At 40.9% G+C, this 14,575-nt stretch overlaps 1 long non-coding RNA gene across 1 annotated transcript in view; it reads right to left on the reverse strand.

Annotated features, from left to right (window-relative positions):
- Positions 1 to 1,537: 1,537 nt before the first annotated feature.
- Positions 1,538 to 14,575, reverse strand: part of LOC144323694 (uncharacterized) — a 42,575-nt gene continuing 29,537 nt past the window's right edge. The window contains exon 3 of the long non-coding RNA XR_013389065.1: positions 1,538 to 1,676. This is a non-coding gene — a long non-coding RNA (uncharacterized LOC144323694). The remainder of the gene's footprint in view (positions 1,677 to 14,575) is intronic.

Consider the following 14,575-nt stretch of genomic DNA (forward strand, 5'->3'; position numbering starts at 1 on the left):
TCTACTCCTCCCCTTGCTTGTACTCTCTCTTGGTCACTCTCGAATAAATAAAATCCTAAAAAATAAATAAATAAAATGAGTGCTTGGAATCCTCAAAGAAAGAATCTTTATTTAAATAATAAAAAATTTAAAAAATAAATAATAAAAAATTTTAAAAAGAGCAAGACTAGCAATATGGAAGTCTGGACCGTCAAAAACTTAAAATGAAAGAAAAGAAACAAATGAACAAACAATAAACAACAGGAATAGATCATTAAAAACACAAAAAAGAAGGAAGGTTGAACCCAGAGTGATGAGCAGGTCTGAAGTCAGAGCTTCCCTAACACAGCTCTGGCACCCTGAAGTTTTAACAGGCTTGAGGGGGGCACTGGAGACCGGGAGAGTGGAAGATTGATTTGGATCCCACATGAAGCTCTGATGCTCAGAGGGATGTCCTCTCTCTGGAAGGGTAAACCAGAGGGCAGAGGGTTGTAGGCTGGCTGTTGGGGGCTTCCCACAGGTACAGGACAGAGAGGGATTGCCAGTAGGACCCTGACATTACCCAGTTGGCCCTCCTGCCTAAATTCACTCTTTCCTCATTGTCTGAAGAATCCCAAATTGAACATTTAGTTTCTAATGGTGCTGGGTCGGTGGCACCATCAGGCACCAGGAAGATGCACATCTTCTCAATCCAAGCCTCAGAGAACTCCTGCAGATAAAATACCACTAAATAAGAACTCAGAAGCAAGACTCACAAAACACATGAATACATAAGATAGCAAGATAGGGTGCCTGGGTGGCTCCATGGTTGAACATCTGCCTTTGGCTCAGTTCGTTATCCTGGGGTCCTGGAATCGAGTGCCACATTGGGCTCTCCATGGGGAGCCTGCTTCTCCCTCTGCCTATGTCTCTCCCTCTCTCTCTGTGTCTCTCATGAATAAACAAATAAAATATTTTTTAAAAAAGCGAGATAAAGTCAACTGAAATAATAGACAGCAGAATCAGACCAGCTAAGGGTTCAGCTTTGGGACATTGAATGATCATGATATAAAATGGGAATATTTCATGTATTTAAAAACTAAAGAAGAGGGGCACCTGGGTGGCTCAGTCAGTTAGGCGTCTGCCTTTGGCTGGGGTCATTATCCCAGGGTCCTGGGATCAAGCCCTGAATTGGACTCCCTATTCAGTGAGGAGCCTGCTTCTCCCTCTCCCTCTGCCTCTCTCCCCACTCATGCTCTCTCTCTCAGAGAAAGAAATAAAATCCTTAAAAAAAAAAAAAAAAAACTAAAGAAAGTATCAAATGTATGAGAAAGAGATAGGGGATTATCAAAAACAATCAGACAGATATAATAAGGAACCAAATAAAAATTTCAAAGCCAAAAGGAAGGGAAAATATATAGCAGGCAAATATTAACCAAAAGGTGGCTAAGGAGGGTACCTGGCTGGCTCAGTAAGTAGAGCATGTTACTCTTGGTCTCGGGGTTGTGGGTTTGAGCCCCACGTTGGATGTAGTTTACTTAAAAATAAAATATTAAGAAAAAAATGGCTTGTGGCACCTGGGTGGCTCAGTGGTTGAGCGTCTGCCTTTGGCTCAGGTCGCGGTCCCAGGGTTCTAGGATTGAATTCCATGTCAGGCTGCTTCTCTCTCTGCCTATGTCTCTGCCTCTCTCTGTGTGTCTCTCATGAATAAATAAAATCTTAAAAAAAAAAAAAGAAAAAGATGGCTAGCATATCTATGGGAATATTAGACAAAATAGAATGTAAGGGGAAAAGTATTCCTAGTGATAAAGAGCATGACTACATAATGCAATATAAAGTTCAATTCACCAAGAAAATACAAGTCTAAAGTTGTGTATATCATTCATACATATAAAATAAAATAGGCACGAACCATATTCAATTTAAAAAGAACCATTAGGAGATACTGACACATTTTGCATCATAGTAAATGTACATATCTCTCATTGAAATGGATAAATCAAAGAGAAAAATGTCACTAAATTTAGAAAAGATATAAACATACAATGAACCAACTTTATTTGATGGACATGTACAGAACAATGTACTCAAAAATTGGAAAATAAAAATTATTTTAGGGCAGCCTGGGTGGCTCAGCAGTTTAGCGCTGCCTTCAGCCCAAAGCCTGATCCCGGAGACCAGGGATCGAGTGCCATGTCAGGCTCCCTGCATGGAGCCTGCTTCTCCCTCTGCCTGTGTCTCTGCCTCTCTCTCTCTCTGTGTCTCCCATGAATAAATAAATAAAATCTTAAAAAAATGAATAAATAAAAATTATTTTATACCAAAGTGACTTTCAAACACTTCTCATCCAATTTCTTTTTTTTAAGATTTTATTTATTTATTCATGAGAGACACAGAGAGAAAGGCAGAGACACAGGCAGAGAGAGAAGCAGGCTCCATGCAGGGAGCCTGATGCAGGACTCAATCCTGGGTCTCCAGAATCACACCCTGAGCTGAAGGCAGAAGCTCAACCGCTGAGCGACTCAGGTGCCTCATCTTGTCCAATTTCTAAGAATCAGTAACATATAGATCATTTTTCCTGACAATACAATTGAGTTAGAAATAATTAGTAATAGGAGTGGCTAGTGGCTCAGTAGGTCAAGCATCTGACTCTTGATTTTGGCTCAGGTCATGATCTCAGGGGCATAAGATTGAGTCCCATGTGGGGCTCTGTGCTAGGCATGGAGCTTGCTTAGGATCCTCTCTCCTCCCTCTGCCCCTGTACATGTGCTCTCTCTGTCTCTTAAAAAAAAAAAAAAAAAAAAAAAAAAACTTAAAAAAACCCAAGAAATAATTAACAACAAAAACTACTTAAAACATTATATATTAAAATTTTAAAACATACTACTAAATAACCCATGGAGCAAGGAAAAAATTTATAATGAAAATTAGGAAATACTTAAGACTGCAAAGTAACTAAAGTGAAAATTTGGGGGGCTGCAGATAAAGTAGTGTGCAAGAGGAAATGTTTTAAAATTTTAAATGCTTAATTTAGAAGTCTGGCAATTAATGAACTAGGCAACCAACTTAGGAAATCAGATAAAGATCAACAGGATGAGCCCTGCACCTTGGAACCAAAGAAATTATTTTTTAAAAACCCCAGAAATTAATGAATAGAAACCATTATGATAAAAATAATCCATGAAGCCAAAAATTGGTTCTCTAAAAAGACCAAAAACCTAACATATTTTTTGCAACACTGGTCAATAAAATTGAAGACTGGAATAACAATATTAGGGATTGAAGCTCATATCTACAGATGAAGCAGATATTTTAAATAATTATAATAAAAAGATAGCAAGAGAATATTATAAACAACTTTATACCAGTAAATTTGAAATAAACACACATGGGCAACTCCTCTCATAGTTATAGAAAAATATAACTTACTAAGATGGATTAAACATCAAAATCAAAGATATTACAAGAAAGGAAAAGTTTTGGCCAATTTCACTCAGGAATATCGTTGCAAACAACATTGAAAAACTGGTAGCAAACTTAATCTTGCAATTCATAAGATAATACGCAAACAAGATGGGTTTATCCTAGGAATGCAGACTCGGTTTATTATTAGAAAATTGAGGAATGTGATTTTTTCATATTAGCAGATTAAAACCACAAGGTCATCTTCAGAGATACAGTGAAACCAGCCAATAAAACCAACACCCATTCAATATAAAATCTCTTACCAACCTAAAAATAGAATGTCCTTAACTTAATAAAAATTATCTACAAAAATCCTACAGGATGGGTAAATTTCATGGATGAAACATTAAAAGCATTCATTTTAGAGGCGCGTGGCTGGCTCAGTCTATAGAGCATGCGACTCTTGATCTCAGGGTCATGAGTTCAAGCCCCATGTTGGGCACAAAGCCTACTTAAAAAAAATGTAGAAAAAAAAGCATTCCTTTTAAAAACTGGAGAATAACAAGAATGCCAGCAATCACTACATTCAATATGGCTCTGGAGGTCCCAGCCAGCATAGTAAGACAAGAAAAACAAGTTATATAAGGTATGAAGATTGGAAAGGAAAAAACAAATATTTATTATTTTCATATGATATAATTGCTCTACATAGAAAACTCTAAAGAGGGACCCCTGGGTGGTGCAGCGGTTTGGCGCTTGCCTTTGGCCCAGGGCAGGATCTTGGAGACCCGGGATCGAATCCCAGGTCGGGCTCCCGGTGCATGGAGCCTGCTTCGCCCTCTGCCTGTGTCTCTGCCTCTCTCTCTCTCTCTGTGACTATCATAAATAAATTTTAAAAAATTAAAAAAAAGAGTCTGTTTAAAAAAAACTCTAAAGAGTACACAAATTATCAGAATTGATAAGAGTTTTGTAAGTTCACTGATCAGAGTATCAATATGCCAAAAGCAATTGTACTTTTTTTTTTCATTTTTACTTATGATAGTCACACAGAGAGAGAGAGAGGCAGAGGGAGAAGCAGACTCCATGCACCGGGAGCCCGACATGGGATTCGATCCCGGGTCTCCAGGATCACATCCTGGGCCAAAGGCAGGCACCAAACCATTGCGCCACCAAGGGATTCCAGCAATTGTCCTTTTATATTCCCATAGCCAGTACTTAGATAATGTAAATATAAAAAGGGTGCCGTCTATAATACATTTTTTAAAAAGTAACTAGGAATAATTTAAAAGGAGAGAGGGGTGCTTGGCTGGCTCGTTGGAAGTGCATGCCACTCTTGATCTTGGGGTCGTGAGTTTTAGCCCCAGGTTGGGTGTAGATATTACATAAATAAATAAATAAATAAATAAATAAATAAATAAATAAATAAATAAAACTTTAAAAGGAGGGGGTGGGCAAATCTTTAGAAAGAAAACTCTAGGGTGCCTGGGTGACTCTGTTGGTTAAGAGTCTGCTTTCAGCTCAGGTGGTGATCCCAGAGTGCTGGTATCGAGCCCCACATCCAGCTCCCTGCTTGGTGGGGAATCTGCTTCTCTCTTTCTCTCAAAAATAAAGAAATAAAATTTTTTTAAAAAAATAAAGAAAACTCTAAAATTTAAGGCAACAAAGAAGGGCTCCTGGGTGGCTCAGCGGATTAAGCATCTGCCTTCGGCTCAAGTCACAGTCTCAGCATCCTGGGATTGAGCCCCACATCAGGCTCTCTGCTCAGCAGTGATTCTGCTTCTCCCTTTGCCCCTTCCTCTGTGATTGCTCTGGCTCTCACTCTCTCTCAAATAAATAAATAAAATCTTAAACAAACAGACAAGGAAGACCTAAAGAAATGGGAGAGATAATCTGAGATAACTGTGTGTAAAGATCTCAATTCTTCCCAAATTGATCTGTAGAGTCAGTGCATTTCAATCCAAATATTAAGATTTTCAATGGAATTTGAAAATTTTAAATTTTTTATTTTATTTTTTTATTTTTTTAAATTCTTTTTTAAAACAAATATGTATTTATTTCTTTTTAAGATTTTATTTAATTATTCATGAAAGACACAGAGAGAGAGAGAGAGAGAGAGAGAGAGAGAGGCAGAGACACAGGCAGAGGGAGAAGCAGGCTCCATGCAGGGAACCTGACGTGGGACTTGATCCAGGGACTCCAGGATCACACCCTGGGCCGAAGGTAGACGCTACACCACTGAGCCACCCAGGGATTCCCTATTATTATTATTTAAAGCTTTAATTTAAATTCCAGTTAGTTAACATACAGCATAATAGTAGTTTCAGGTGTATTCAGTGATTCAACACTTCCATACAACACCCAGTGCTCATCTGGGCAAGTGCCTCCTTAATCCCCATCACCCATAACCCCCATCCCTCACCCACCTCTCCTCCTGTAACTATCAGTTTGTTCTCTATAGTTAGGAGTCCATTTCTTGGTTTTTCTCTCTTTTATCCTCCCATGTTCTTTTGTTTGATTTCTTAAGTTCCACATATGAGTGAAATCATATGGTATCTGTCTTTCTCTGACTGACTGATCTCGCTTAGAAGCTGATTCTAAAATTATAATGGAAAAGGAAAGGGCCAAGAATTGTCAATCCAATTTTGAGGAAGAAGAGCAAGTTCTACCAGATAGACGTAGCAGATGTAAAGGTTCATTATAAAGCTGTAGTAAATCAGATGATAGACAAAAAGAACAATGGAACAGAATGCAGAGCCCAGAATTAGAAAGGGAACATTTGGAAATGTGATATATAGAAGTGACATTGCAAACGGAAGGATGGGCCATTTAGTAAGTGAGCAGTGCCAGGAACATTGGCTATCCATATGGGGAAAGAAATGAGGTTGGGTTCCTACCTCACACCATTCATGCAAATTAATTCCATGTGCTGGTTGGAAATCAAAGACAGTGGCGCTCAGGATTCATTCACGCACCTGCCCCTCCAAAGTAGCAGGACTTAGGATGCCAACTAGGAGACTGCTAAAGCTGGTTCAAGGTGAAACCATGATTAGCTGGAGACAGTGTCAGCCAGAGGGAGCACTTGCAGCTGTGTGGTGGACCCTAGAGCTTTCATCCTCCCCTCTAGTCAAATTTCTTGGGACTAACACACACCAGGAACTGGCCTTTTTCCTCTCTCAATACACACACCAGACTGAATAATTGAGATCCTTGTGCAGAGGCGAAAGGAGCCCACATCTCCCTGAAAATAAAGTTAATAAACTGCCATTTGATGAAGGTGTATTAGGACAAACAAACCAAGAATTTTAAATAAGCATGACGTGGACATAAGGGACGATATTCACAATATCAAAGAGGAACAAGAAATAAGGAAAGTGAATCAAGCAGAAGTATTAGAAATGAAAAATATAAATTTTGAAATAAAGGTGGAGAAAACAGAAGTGGGGATATAGCTAAAAAATGAATTAGATGGATGGTCAGAGTGAGTACATGCCTTGGTACAGTTTATTGATGGGTATGGTGCCCAGCTGTTCCATCAAACACTGGTTTAGATATTGCTGTGAAAGCACTTTGTAGAAGTGTTCGATGTGCACAATCTATTTACTAAATAAAGGAGATGACTTGCAGGAATGTGGGTGGGCCTCACCTGACCAGTTGAAGGCTTTAAGACAGAAAATGGAGTCTTCTCAGAACGGAGAGAATTTGGATTCCAGACTACAATGACATCAACTCCTTTCTGAGTTTCCAGTCTGTCAGTGTGCCCTGCAGATTTTGGACCCAAGACTCCAACATCAACTCTTTTTTTTTCCTTTTAAAAAGATTTTATTTATTCATGAGAAATTCAGAGAAAGAGGCAAAGACATAGGCAGAAGGAGAAGCAGGCTCCCCACTGGGAGCCCGATGGGGGACTCAACCCCAGGACTCCGGGGTCACGACCTAAGCCAAAGGTGGCTCAGCCACTGAGCCACCCAGGCATCCCTGCAACATCAACTCTTGCCTGAGTTTCAGACTTGCTGGCATGCCCTATGGATTTCAGACTTGCCAACCCCCACAATTACATGAACTAAATTCTTAAATCATATCACACACACACACACACACACACACACACACTGGTTCTGCTGGTTCTGTTTCTCTGGAGAGCCCTGACATACAGTGGAAAACGAAATCTCCCTGCACCCTCCTGCTTTATGTTGTAGTTGTATGTACCCTGGAAACCCCAGCTGTGGGAGTTGCAATAAATCAAGAGGGGCTGAAAGGGACAGTTGGAGGAGGGACAGGGTGAAAGTAGAGGCCAGAGAGACCTGATTGGTCTGTTTTTTCATGATTGTACTTAAACTGAACATTGGGACCTTAGTAGTTCGCGATGATGTCGTGTACTTCAGAGTGTGCCCCATCGGGAGGGACACCATGCCAGGGTGTCCCTCTCTGAGTGTTGCTGCTTGCTTAGTCTCCCCATTGTTGAAGTACATTTTCTCTTTGGGACTAATAATTAATCTGTATGTGTTACTTTGCATGACTATGCTGTTCTCTATGTTTCACCCAATGCTTTTAACATCTCTTGGAGATCCCTGCCTGGCTCAATTAGGGATGACAAAGGGGTGATTTTCTACTTTTATTCTATATTCTTTAGCAGGACAGTTATCTGGTGTTTTGTTTTTCACAGCACAGTAGTAGATCTTGGTTGGTTGGATTAGAAACACGGCCCACCTGGAATCCTAAAAGGTAAGTGGAAGGGACCTGAGACCATCCATTAAAGAGATTCTGGTCCAACCTCCTCATTTTCCAAAAGAAGAGACTCAGACCTAGAGATGGAAAGGGATTTGCTCAGAGCCTTCCAACATGAGCTTTGTAATGACCCAGAGAAGCTTTTCGGCACACAGAAAAGATTTTTACAATTACTTGGATTTCAAGTTTAAGTGATTTGCCTGAACTCAGCCCAGCTGAGTGGTGCTTAAGGGGGTGTGCCCATCAGAATTATCTGGGGTTCATTTCTGGAATGGCTGTGCTTCCCCTTCCCCCAGTCTCTGATTCAGCAGGCCCCAGGGTGGTATCTATATTTTGAAAAAGTCCAGATGATTCCTGTTTTGTTTCTTCTCAGAAGTTCACTTTTTTATTTTTAAAAATTGCCCAAGTAATTAACAATGAGTACATTCTTGTGAAGAACACAGCAGGCTATACTGAACCATCTGGGAAAGCCGCCTGCACACCCAGCCCTTAGGCCCACCACACTCCTCAAAAGTATCCACAGTTTAAGCCACCTTCTGGTTGGCTGTCTATGAATTTACTCATTTTGCATGTGCGGACATGTATCTAATTTTTAAATAAATAGGATTAAAGCATTTGTGTTGTTCCATGACTTGCTTTTTTTACTTGACGACGTGTCTTGAAAGTTTTTTCATGTCGCTATATATAGACCTACCTAATTCTGGTTAACAGACTGCAAACTATTTCACTGTACAGAAATATCATTGAAGGAAACCAGAATATGACACCCCAAAATATGCTTCTTTGACATAAGAATTATTTCGAGCCAAAGGCAATTAAAATAGCAAATGCAGGAAAAGCTCTCTTTCCCTTCTCCTTTTCTAGGGTTTAAATTTTCCTTTGCTGGAGACCACTCTAGACTCTTATGAGCCCAGTGGCAGCAGCAGAGGAATCTGAAAACAAACTGCATTTTGTTAGTTTCCTCCATATATTTACTTTCCCACAGTTTGCCACCCTTGGAAGTCTAAAACAGTTTCCTTTGCCCTGTCATTCTCTACAAATGTGTTGTTCTTTGCTGAAGATGCCAAATAAGCCCAAGTTTTAGCCACCCCTTTGAGCCACTCATCCCTGGATTTCTCCCATGTGTATATGAGATATACAGTGTTAACAGACTTCTGTTTGTTTTTCTCTGGTTAATTTGTCATTTCTTACAGAGATCCAGCTGAGAACTTAAAAGCGTAGATAGAAGGAAAAATGATCTTTTCCCCTACAATTATTATGGTTATATATATTTAAATTTTATTTATTTATTTTTAAATATTTTACTTATTTATTTGACAGAGAGAGAGAGAGCATAAGTAGGAGAAAGGCAGAGGGAGAAGCAGACTCCCCACTGAGCAGGGAGTCTGATGCAGGGCTCAGTCCCAGGACCCTGGGATCATGACCTGAGTCGAAGGCATTTAAGCAACTGAGCCACCCAGGTGCCCCTATCATGGTAATATTATTGTTTTTGTGCACAAGTGCAAATGGCTGAGTTTATCGGCCTCCTCAGCTTGAAACCCGTTAATGATCTTCCGACTGGGTCAAACGCTCTCTCTTGTCTTCTTTTCTGTCTTCCTTCTCCCTTGCCCCTCATTCCCAGGCCCCTCCTCACGACAGTTTTGAAAGCAGAGGTTCACACACTTGGTGTTCATCAGCCTCCCAGAGACAGCTCAGAAAGAACATGGAGGCCCAGTATGATAACAGGTGGGGCCCCGCAGGCCCCATTTGTGTTCCTGCCATGCTCCCCACCTGATTCCGCTGCCCATTGCTCTAATATAGCATACATAGGTCTGTCTGAATGTACACACACCCTTGTAAATTATGTATGCCTTTGTGTTGGCGTTATTTTTTAATACATTTACTTCTTAAGATTTATTTATTTATTTAAGTAATCTCTGGGGTTGCCTGAGTGGCTCAGTCAGTTGAGTGTCTGACTCTTGATTTCAGCTCAGGTCCTGATCTCAGAATCGTGAGATCAAGCCCAGCACCAGGCTCCATGCTCAGTGCAGTGTCTGCTTCAGATTTTCTCCCTCTCCCTCTGCCCCACTTCCTTTGTTCATAGACTCTCTTTCTCTCTCTCAAAAAAAAAAAAAAATACATTTAAGTAACCTTTCTACCCAACATAGAGCTGAAACTCATGACCCCAAGATAAAGAGTCACATGCTCTATTGACTGAGCCAGCCAGGTGCCCTATTTGTGTTTGTAAATAGCATGAATGGCATTGGGCTATAAACATTGCTGTGTCTTCCTTTTCTCAACTCAACACTACAGTGTTAAAACTTATTCACGTTGACAGGAACATCTTGCTTGTTCATGCCCAATGGTGCCCATCGGACACATGCCCACATCTTATTACCCATCCCAAGGATGATGGACATGAGCTAATTCCTGCTCCATTCCCACTGTTCTAATTTGCTTCAAGAACCACCAAATTAAAGGGAAAAAATATAAGTATTTCCATATCCACCTGTTAAGGGGTTAAGGAGCAGGAAGAAAGGGCTCCTAGGGAAGAGCAAATAGAAGGTGTGACAGTTTCAGATAAAGCTGGTTTGAGTAATTATTCAGATTACAATGGTTATCTCCTTTTTGGCTGTGAGTCACCCAGACTGGGGATTTATGGTAGCTGTATCTTTCAGGAAGTCCTTTGTAAGGCAGCAAAGTGGTTTAGCCAAGTTTTTTCTTTCTTTCTTTTTTTTCTAAGATTTATTTGTTTGTTTGCTTATTTACTTATTTATTTATTCACAAGAAACACACACAGAGAGAGAGGTAGAGACACAGGCAGAGGGAGAAGCAGGCCCCATGCAGGGAGCCTGACGCGGGACTTGATCCCGGGTCTCCAGGATCACACCCTGGGCTGAAGGTGGCGCTAAGCCGCTGAACCATCTGGGCTGCCCGGCAAGTTTTTTTCTTTTTTGTGGCTGATGTCTGCTTAGGTGTTTTTAGCTTAAAACAGCCCCAATGCCATTGAAGTGGACTTTGGATCCCTATCATTGTATAGTCCACAGAGCCAAAATATGTACTTTCTGGCCCTTTACAGACAGCAGAAACTGTGGCCCCTTGGTTAAGAGCTTGGACTTTGGTCGCTGACTGCTTGAGCTTGAATCATTCTCACCACTTTCAAGTGTACCTTTTTTCTGTAGCTCTGTTCTCCCTTGCAAACACAGAGAACAGCGCCAGGCACCTAGCGAGTACCCTCTGAGGGTTAATTAGTGATACTATCCTCGACTGAAAAGCAGTCCTTAATTTTGACATGACCTTGTTTTGTGTTTCTGCGGCCTTATTTTAAGATTTTCAGCATCTGTAGGTCAGAGATTTTTCTCCTATATTTTTACATTATCTTTATAGTCTTAAATTACCTAGAATCTGCCTTCATATCTGGTGTGTGTAGGAGATGCAATTTTCCCCCCCTAGAGTAAGTTGGTTCTCCCCACACTCTCATCAACCCAACTGCCCCATGGCCTTGTGGCTCTTCAATCACGGATCAGGTCCTGGTGTGTATGGAAATCTGCTTCTGTGTTCTTTAGTTTCTTTGGTTTATTTGTCTGTGCCAGCCTCTTTTCCATGCTATTTTTCTCACTAAGGCTGGAATGTAAGCTTCCAGAGGGCAGGAAACATTGTTTTATTCACTGATGTATACCACATGCCTAGAACAGTGGTGCCCAGCAAGCAGCAGATACACAACAAATATGTAGTGAATGAATGACTCTGGAATGTTTTAATGTCAGATAAAGTGAGTCATGACTAATGTGCATTTATTATTTTTCGGGAGATTCTGTGCTCAAGAAACACACGGGGGTCACCCTACGTCCAAGAGACCTACCCCAACAGAAGTGCCCCAGCCCAGGAGTCTGTAGGGCAGGCCAGAGAAAGCTTCTCACTTCAGAGGAGAGCTGCCTCCTTCTAGAAGACATGCCTCACCTTCTCTTCCATCTCCAGCCCTCTCTCACCTTTCCAGGTACCTTGAATGAACACCAAATGGACTCATCTCCAAATTCCCAACCCCCAGGGCAGAACCTGGCACACACTGTAAACCTAGAAGAGATTGGTTGGGTGAGTGAACATTGAAACCTACCAACTCGACTCTCATATAGAATTCTTTAGTTCTGTAGCTCTCAATTTTGGCTACATTTGAGTCATCTGGAGAACTTTTCAAAATGTTTGATGTCTGGGTTTCACTCCCAGAAATTGCAATTTATTGTTTTAAAAAACCAAAAATTCAACTGAGTAAATTTGAGGATCTAATTGGTTTTATTAAACAATTCATGAAACGGGCAGCAAGCAGAAGGGAACTCCAAGGAGCTGTACAAAGTGGAAGGGTTTTATAGGAAGGTGGGAAGGCAAGGAAATTACTAGCAAAAGAAATGGAAGGATTGTTCCAGGCAAGGTCACTTCCTTGATGCTGATCAGAAAATCCCTGACTAGTGAAGACTGCATTTCTGGGGGAGGTTGAAACTGCATGAGGTTAGGTATTAAGCTCCAGTTTGATGGGCCTAAGGACACCATTTTGGAACTATGGTGTGTTTTTTTTTTTGTTTTGTTTTTTGTTTTGTTTTTTTGTTTTTAACAGTTCTGAGATTCAGCCTGGGAGTCAGGATTTCTGAAACCGCCCCCAGGGTGGTTCGAATGCCCAGCCAATGCTGAAGAACCTCTGCTTTACTCTGTCCCTGAAACCCCTCTCAAAGTCTGCCAGCTTTGGGACCCTCAGTCTCTCAGAGCCTCAGTCATCTGGGCTATAAAATGGGTGGTTAATAAGATGGTTTAGGAAAAAAAAAAATGTGTTTAGGGCCTTGCTGTTTAACGGGTACTCCGTGGACCAGCAGCAGATCCAGTCTTCATGAATCTGGACCCACATTCTGATAAGCTGCCTGGTGATTTGTTTGAAAATCGACTGAGATAATATTATAGTTCATTAGCATATGTAATTACATAATGAATTATATGTCAAGACTATAACTGATGAGAGAAAAACTGTCTGAAGGCCTGAAATATGAGACAAGTTATTTTAACTTTCCTTCTAAGCCAACATGACTGTATATAAACTTTGTTCAGACCAGAAGCCTGATTTATGGTCCACCACACATGCATTGTACATCTGCATTGTGAATGAATAGCCTGAAGGAAAACCATCTTACCCTTGAGATATCCATCAATGTTCCCCTACTCCCTGAATTCCTTTCTGATAAAATTCGTGATTCCTGCCTATATGCTAATCTATAATCTTTTGAGCTTTTACAAGATGTATGTAACCCTGTAAAAACTGTTCATTCTCTGAAACATTCTCTTCCCTGTGAGAAGCCTGTTTCCTTGGCAGCTGTCCTAACTTGGGCTCAAATAAAATTCTTACTTTTAGAGATTTTAAAAGGTTTGTTTGATTTGCGTTGACATAACAGTCTTGTGTGTGACAGGCAATCCTACACATTCACTGAGTGAATGAATGAGTGACCCCTTGATTCAGATGTGATTGTTACTTTACACCTAAGGAAACAAAGGCTCAGGTGGCTATTATGTCAGCTGGTCAAACTAGGAAAATGCTGAGGGTTCTGAGCAGGGTGTTTGCAGGGACAGCAAGAGGAGAAGGTTCCCAGGGACATGAAGTCCAAGACACCGAATTGCACCTTTGGTTCTGGGAGGAGGGGCTTTTCATCTTCATATTCCCTCAGGGAAGAGAAACACATTTTGGTTAGAGAGACCCAGGAGGTCTAACCCTGAGTCTCCACTGACAACTTTTACATATCCCCCAAATAAACAGGTTTACCCTCATATTCATCCACAAATATTTATGAAACCTGCCTATGTGCTTAGTGCCATGTAAAATGGAGTTGTCCCTTCTTTAAAGCAATTGACATTGACAATTTAAAATCCACAATGGGGGGACGCCTGGGTGGCACAGGGTGTGATCCTGGAGTCCCAGGATCGAGTTCTGGAGTCCCACATTGGGCTCCCTGTGAGGAGTCTGCTTCTCCCTCTGTGTCTCTGCTTCTCTTTGTGTCTCTCAGGAATAAATAAATAAAATCTTTAAAAATCAAATCAAACCCACAGTGGGGAAGAGGGGGCGCCTGGCTGGCTCAGCCAGTAGAGTATGCAACTTTTGGTTTCTGGGCTATGAGTTCTCACCTTGGACATAATGCTGACATACATACATATATATGTACATGCATACATAAAATCCCAATGGGGGATAAGGTCTGAGGAGGGGAGGGAGACCAGTTTGCACTATTATGTGATTGAGGAAGTCTTCTCCAAGAGGTAATATATAAGGTTTTGGGACGGAAGAATAAGGAAGTTTAAGGAAGAAAAATTTAAAGATTTTGGAAGAAGGAAAAGAGCCCTCTGGTTGTCCTTTTGCTGACATGCTGGAGCCTTGGGGATTATCTGGTTTGATGTAGTTTAAAAGGTTCTTCTTTGCCCTTAAACTGTTTTACAGCTTGCTGGATTATAGATAAAGTGTAGCTACATAAATAATCCT

This window comes from Canis aureus, chromosome 11 (assembly GCF_053574225.1).
Source record: "Canis aureus isolate CA01 chromosome 11, VMU_Caureus_v.1.0, whole genome shotgun sequence".
In the NCBI taxonomy this organism is placed as follows: Eukaryota; Metazoa; Chordata; class Mammalia; order Carnivora; family Canidae; genus Canis; species Canis aureus.